We start from the raw sequence: 7,725 nt of genomic DNA on the forward strand, positions 1-7,725 counted from the left end.
ATATATATATAAAATTAAAAATTTTTTTCGTAAAAAGTTATCTTCAACTATGCTACGTGTAATTTGATATTTTGCATTTTTGATAAGTTTTTGATGAATCACTGATATTTTCCGACGGGGAAAATTTAAGAAACAAGATAAAATATTAAGTGTCAATGTTTGTGAGAAACATCCATTTTTCCTTTCTACGGAAAGATTTGCTGGCGGACTTTTGTGTACGTATTTTTTCCCCGAGCCGACACAACCTCCCTAGAGATATCATGTGCTCGTAGAAATGTGAAAGATAGTGGAGAAAAGAATAAATTCGCTCAAGCAGTGCTTGCGAATTTTTCTATCCCGTAATGGGAGTTTGTAGTATAGCCTGAAACCTCCACTCATATTAACATGTCATAAATATGCTAACGCGTTATAAATATTCAAACCGTGTTTGTAATAAATACAATACCGCTAATACAGTACGGAGAAAGTACTTTAGGAAACTCGTATGTGTGTATATGTATGTGTGTGCGCTAATCATGGTTGTCAGTAACGAAATATAAATTTAAATCCGCTTCTAAAGCTTCTGATCACCGTTTCTCTTTGTTATAATACCTCAATCGATTTATTATACAAATTGTAGCGATCGAATTATGAGAAGGATGCACAAGTTTTGGAAGACTATCATAGACTATCCTCATAAAACATACATTATGAAAGGAACGATCGATAATGTCATGAATGTTGCAAACGGGACAAAAGTGTTTTTGATCGATACGTTCATGTATTATTTCTACGTACCTTCGAGAGGTCTTCCACGACGGAAATTTTCGGAAACGTCGAGCAGGAGTATAAGACAACATCGCAGAATGCAGAGCAGATGAGTATAATTTTGATAGATTAGTATATGAATTAGTGATTCTCGAGCATTAATAGAATCTTTTGAAAATGTAACGTGTTATTGATTCATGTGCTTACTTTCGGAGCATTAATAATGGAATCTTTTGAAAACAACGTGCATAATTGATTTATGCACTTACTTTCGGATATAAAAAGATGTTTAGTCAAGAAATCGTTACGAGTACACGCTAAAAACTATGTAAATTTCACCATGAGCTTTAAATCTATGATAATATTGATGTATTCATCAAAAGTTTTAAATTTACATTATGTTGATGTTAATATTAACACTAACATGGTGAAAATTATATAAATACCGCAATCATATTGATGTATTCGAAAGTTTTAAATTTACATTGTGTTGATGTTAATATTAACACTAACATGGTGAAAATTATATAAATACCGCATAGTGTTAAATCCATGGCACACCCATATTTTTTATAATGCATAAGAGAGGAGCGGCAGTAAGAGAATGATTACGATGAATGTTTGTTGAATGACTTGTTAAATGTGGCAAATCGACGTTCTGTTTTTATTTGATATTAGTCTTTGATATTAGTCTTAAAGCTGTTTTTTATATATACATTGAGAATATCAACTTGCATGTGGAAAATATCGGAATATTACGAGAAAGCAAGATATGGTTGCATGTGTAGCTTGGAAATTTATATATTTCTGGTAAAGTATAAAATAATAAAATTAATGGAAACAGAATTATAAAATTGTGCAACAAATTCATCATAATTCATTGATATCTCTCTTTCGCTGATATTCTTCTTGTATTAAATTGTATTAAATAATGTTGCTAATAATATTTATTATACATAAAGTACAAAATGCAAATTATGAAAACCTGTGTGTTGCACGTTACATTTTCAAAAGATGTCTAAACAAATGTAATGAAGGTATTTATTTTGACTATTACTAATAATGGACTTTCAACTTTTGTTTATAATTTGGCACAGCTATATAGCTGTATAATTAACAAATTAACTCTTTGACGATCGACGCGGATATATCGCTTTTAATTTTTTGAGCCAGACTAAGTGAATGGTGTTTGATGAATAGTCTACGCTACATTTTCCTCTTCATTGTTATAGATAATATAATTATATAGAAACTAATAAACAAATCAAGTTTAAAATAATATCAGTAAATCTAAAATTTATGTACAATTATTGTTCAATTTTTTAATGTTCATAAATGAATTATAAAAAAATATAAATTATTATCATAAATTATATGCATATATTATCAATAATGGTTAATCCAAATATATCAAAATTTAGCAATAAGAATTAATGTAAAAATATTTTAGAAATATTATACTTTATTGATGAAATGAATCTCGTACCTTTTGAAAAAATTTAATAAAAAGATTGTTGATCGCTTCGATATTTTTTTACTTCAATTCCACTTCTCGACGAAATCTTGGTAGATAATTGTAATTTTAACGTACTATTATCATTTTTTCATTTCGCTTCGTTAATCGCTAATTAAGCATTGGTCCGACATGCAAAATAGCGCCACAATACATTCCACGATCTCGCCGCGCTACGAATATGCATCTCACGCCACGCCTGTTTTGTGGCTTGCGGACGCTACAACAAAGGAGAGTGTAAATGGGAACTTACGAGCAACGGTGGGCTGATTTATTACCGAATTGACTATTCATCTCCTTCACCAGAACCTCCGGTATAAGAAGTCACGCGGTCATTAGCCCGCGCCCAGTGCAGAAACCCCGTCGTCTGAGTTAAGAGAATGAGAAAAAAAGAAAGAACTCTGAAAGATTGCTCCCGTCGGTTGTCAAAGAGTTAGCAACGGATTCGCAATCTGAAGATTTGAGAAGTGCGATCCAGTTGAACTCCTCTCTTATTCAAGCCGTATTAGAATCGTACTTGGAACGGAGCTTGAAAATCCCGGGATGAAATTAATGCTAAGCAGGCCTGGGTGTTGGTAATTCTATTTATGAGAAGAGCGTCTTATTTCGTGTGCATGAAAAAGAATACGAAAGTCGCTCTCTAAATAATGAAAAACTTTAAGAACTCTCTTTCATGATTTCCAATTGTATAACATATTGTTCAAGGGCTGAATGAGTATTACAGAATTAATTACTGTTTGAAATATGGACGTAGCCAGGAAAAAAGAAATGCATTAAGATGCATATATTCATTCATGATTTTACGTTTTATTACGTTTTATTACGTTTTATTACTGATACGTAAATAAAGAATAAAATAAAATACCGCTTATTTCTATACATATTTTAGATCTCTGTGACATCTTATTTTATTTAGTTTATGTTAAGTAAAATCTTTGATTAATCTAAATATGATATTTTCTTATCAAAAAATATATTTTTTAGCTTAAAATAAAATATTTTTTGTAACATATTTTTTTTTTGTATTGAAATTTTATCAAAATTCAAAATGCGCCTGAAATTAAATAAAGAACAAAATATTTTACTTACGATTTAAACATTAATATTATTTTTATTCTTATAATTTAAAAACTGTAATTTGAAAAAGAAAAGGAAACTCCACAAATAATTTTCAATAATTGAAATATCCATATGTGCATATTTATTACAGGAATAAATTAAAAAATTAAAAAATATATCTGCTTATTTTTTTCATATATACATAAAATCTTTTTGGTACGAAATTATTTTTAATACACATTAATAACATAAAATCCTGATGATTTGATTCCAAGCTTAATCCCTGGCTACGTTTCCTCTGATTGCCAAAATAATTATTTCGATTTTAATAATAATCTTCTGATGCACAATTTTCGCTTTTCTAAAAATTATATAATCTAATTTAATCCGAATAATTAAATTTGAATACAGTAGTAAGTCTATATTTTTATAAAAGCTTATACGATACGAAAATTTCTATTGTCGAGAGTGCATCAGAAGGGTTAAAGAAGTGCAATCTCACTCGCCGAATTCCTCTCAACCCGACACCGACGTCGCGCGACCCAAGGGAAGCACAAACCAACCGTTGAGCACAAGAAACAGGTTTCGGGAGAGAACGGCCGTACAAAAGGATTAATTGGCACTAGGCCGTGGATACGGATCATGTACGCGTCGCGTATGTCGCCTCGCTTGCTTGCAAGCGAGTCGTGGCAAGAATCATCGATTGATGACCGTAAAAGTGAACGGCACTTGGCACGGGAATCTCTCGATGTTTAATTCTCGTTATCTGTCCTTTCATCTATTCTCGTTTCATGCTTCGTTTCTGTCTCTTTGCTTTTCATTTCTACTGCAACGATCGTATTAACTGTTCAGTGATGGATTTAGGCTTAAACCTGAGGCGTATAACCACGATAACACCATTTGATTAAGCCATACTTATTTTTCTCTCTCTCTCTCTCTCTCTCTCTCTCTCTCGATTACAATGAGAAAAGCGACAGAAAAAAAAAAATCAGAAATCAGAATTCAATCGGGACAAATCTGAACGAATATGCCAAAAAATGAGAGTCCTATTTTGATGAAAAACGGAATGTATTATTTACTCACAAATTATACTTGCGATTCTTTAGAATATTTATTTTGATAAACAAATAAATAAAGCGTTTATTATAATTCTAGGATTCAAACCCTCTAAGAACATATAAATTGATTTAAGCTATACTTTAAAAAACGTTTTTTTCACCGCAAATGCAAGTATAACTACGTCTACTCGGCTCGATTTATGCAGAAGTATGTTATAACATCGATGTTATGAAATTGGCCAATCATAGCTATTCCTCTGAAGAATGGAATGACTATGATTGGCCAATTTCATACATCGATATTATAACTTCGGCATAAATCGAGTCGTAGATGTAATCTATGTAAAAAGTGACTTTAATATGTATGTGATTAGTTTTCCATGTAAAAATAAACAAACTATATATTGTATACAAATATGGTTCTACACATTTAAACATGTACAGTGTAATTTTTGCACGAAAAACCAAATAACACATATATCGAAGTCATTTTTTACACATTTATATTTGCAGTGGATACGCTTTCCATTTGTCATAAGTCCCATTCCATTTGTCATTTGACATAAGTCGGCACAAGCATCTATTTTTTTTCTTAACATTCATCAGTGAGTAACAAATGGTAACAAAGATAGAACGACACTCATGTTGATTGTCACCAAATGAAAAGAGCGTTTTTAAATAAAATCTATTTTTAAATAAAATCTGTCTCTTTTATTTTGTATATCGCGAGTGAATCTAAATGAGTATTCAACGACTTGTTACAAGAGGATGTTATTAGAGTTTCGGATTCGAGAGTAAATGTGTGCATAAATCCATCGCTGATTTTTAAGCCTGTCCTCGCGATTGTGTGTAATATTGCTCGTGCACACACTGTCACGCACGGACGCGTAAATCCAAGAACCTTGGGATCCTTTGCAAAATTTTCTCTCCCTTGAATCATCGCGCGTTCGTCTTCGTCGTCGGAGGAGAGGTACTCGGCGAAGATGTTCGCACACGGTGCGCCCTTTGTGAACAAAAAAATCGTCCTGATCGTCGACGCATTCTCCCGGCGTGGAGGGCGCCGTGAGGTCGAGGTCGACGCGCTCTGATAATAAATGATGTTTTATCTGTCGAGCGATGCCCGGCGGATATAGCATAGCCCGACGGAGAGAGGGAAGAGGAGGGGAGAGAATTGTAATGCGACGAGGCGTCAATCTGCTTTTTCGTTCGCGCAGGGTGCGACAAATCATGTCGAGGCACCGTCTCGCCGCTAACACGAGTATAGAAGAAGGTAAATCCCAGCGGTACGCTCGCGCGAATTTTACGCATGCATTCACGCGTATAATATATATATAAGGGCTGCATCATTCCTCGTGGATGGAATCTTCGTGTGTCATTCGGATTAGATGCTTCTACAAAAATCCCTTTTGACATCGCATTTTTTCATGTCTCTTGTAATCTTCAGATAGTTAACTGAATTAAGAAATAATCCAAAATAAAGTCTAATTAAAATTAAATGAATTATTTGATATGTATTCGCGTCACGCAAAAATTGATAAGACTTTGAAGATCTGTTATTAGATTTTGAATCATCTATTAGCTAATAATTTTTTAATGTATCTAATATCTTTTTATTTTTGTTAAAAGAAAAAAAAAACGATCCCATATTGATCAAAGATTCCATAAATATAGCTTGTGTAACATCTGTCTGAACATTCTGTATCGTAATCATATTATGATCACGATATATAGCAGGTTCAGATAAATGGGCTCGGAGATTGAATCGGATTAGAGATGAAAGCAGAGAAAGTTCAATGATCGAGTAAGAGTAACGGCCTTCTGTTGACCAGAAGATTTAGTACGCGGATAAATTATTAAATAAATTATAATGAAAAGGATTCGACGAACGTAAGATTTTCATTTAAAATCCGATTTAATCTCATTCTACAAGGCAAACGAAAATAATACTAATGCAATAATTTTCTCGCGGGTGAATCTGCCGAAAAAAAAAAAGAACTTATGCATTCCGGTATTATTAATAGCATTTATCACAAATAGCACAATGAAAATATCACTGCTTTGGCAGAAGAGATACCTATTTTTCCAAGATATATGTAGTCAACGTCGAATGGTCGAGTGTTCTTTTTGCAATCGTTGAGCGATATCGACAAGTTCCTCTCGTAACTTACGAGCACTCGGCTCAATAAAAACGCAAGCCATTCACTTTTTTATATTTTTTTTTCTGAGGAGGATATAACGCCGATGTGGACGATGTCCCCTTCCCCCTCCCTCCCTCCCCATCTCTTGCCGCTGCTGTTAATTCGCCAATCGCTGAAAGCGAGCATCATAATTTCCGTTACCGTACGCTCCGCCCGCAGCGATATTTCTTCTGCGTTTCCTTTGTCCGCCGTGGCGCGTGCGACAAAGGACGCGATAATTGCAAAGCCTTGTATGCGGTCGAACCGATCGTTTTCGCGTGTGTTCCGCGAACAAACGACTATGTACGGAATTGCGGTGGATATTGTTGCGAGCGGCCCTTAATTTCTGCGGTAATATGAATGACTGGTCGCGCTCTTATTTTCCGGGTTGAATGCGGCGAGTTTAATTTCCGATCGCTAGAAAAATAGTGTCTGCCTTACGCTGACTAACGACGTTTTTGTTATCACGAGTGATGGCGCAGTTTGTTAAGGTCCGAACGATTTCTATATATTCTTTTCTATGTAGAGGGTGATTTTAACATATTTCATCATGAACAGGTAGAATGAATCAAACTGAATCGAAAAGTCATCTACCATTTTGCAGTTAACGCAATATTAATTAACGAGGTATTAATTACTAAAAATTGCCAAATATTAGTCTTGAATAATTTTTTACTCAAATATTATCAACTTTATAGAAAAACTGCAAGAAACAAAAATCATTTATTTTCTTCTCATAGAACTCTAAAAATTTTTTCAGAATTTTTTATCAACTTTTTAGTACTGCATTTTATTATTTTTACTAACATGAGAAAATACGTATTAAAAAATTCTGAAAAAATTTTGAAAAAGTTCTCAGAACTTTATGAGAAGAAAATAAATGATTTTTGTCTCTTGCAGCTTTTCTATAAAGTTGATTTGAGTAAAAAATTATTCAAGACTAATATATATATATATATTTTTAAACAAGTCTTACTTATTTTGAAGACTGGTATAAATTAATACAAAGATAAGTTTGAAATCGCATTTTTAAAATAATTCTAACTAAATGTAAGATTGTTCCATAACATTGTAAACGCAATCTCAAACCTCTCTTGATATTTTAATATATTTTACCAGTCTTCAAAATAAGTACAATTTATTCAAAGAATATTTATATATATATATAAAA

The 7,725-nt window shown here is 32.9% G+C and overlaps 1 protein-coding gene across 2 annotated transcripts in view; it reads left to right on the forward strand.

The window, feature by feature from the left end:
• The window catches only part of LOC108687562, a 159,132-nt gene that overhangs the window by 132,124 nt on the left and 19,283 nt on the right, over positions 1 to 7,725 (forward strand). The window contains exon 1 of one of the 2 annotated variants that reach the window (XM_018193411.1): positions 4,757 to 5,647. The exons of the other annotated variant lie outside the window; for it this stretch is intronic. The gene's annotated coding sequence lies outside the window, so the exon portion shown is untranslated. Of the gene's footprint in view, positions 1 to 4,756; positions 5,648 to 7,725 lie in introns of those variants that run through there. 2 annotated transcript variants of the gene reach the window in all.

This window comes from Atta colombica, unplaced genomic scaffold (genome assembly GCF_001594045.1).
Source record: "Atta colombica isolate Treedump-2 unplaced genomic scaffold, Acol1.0 scaffold207, whole genome shotgun sequence".
Lineage (NCBI taxonomy): Eukaryota > Metazoa > Arthropoda > Insecta > Hymenoptera > Formicidae > Atta > Atta colombica.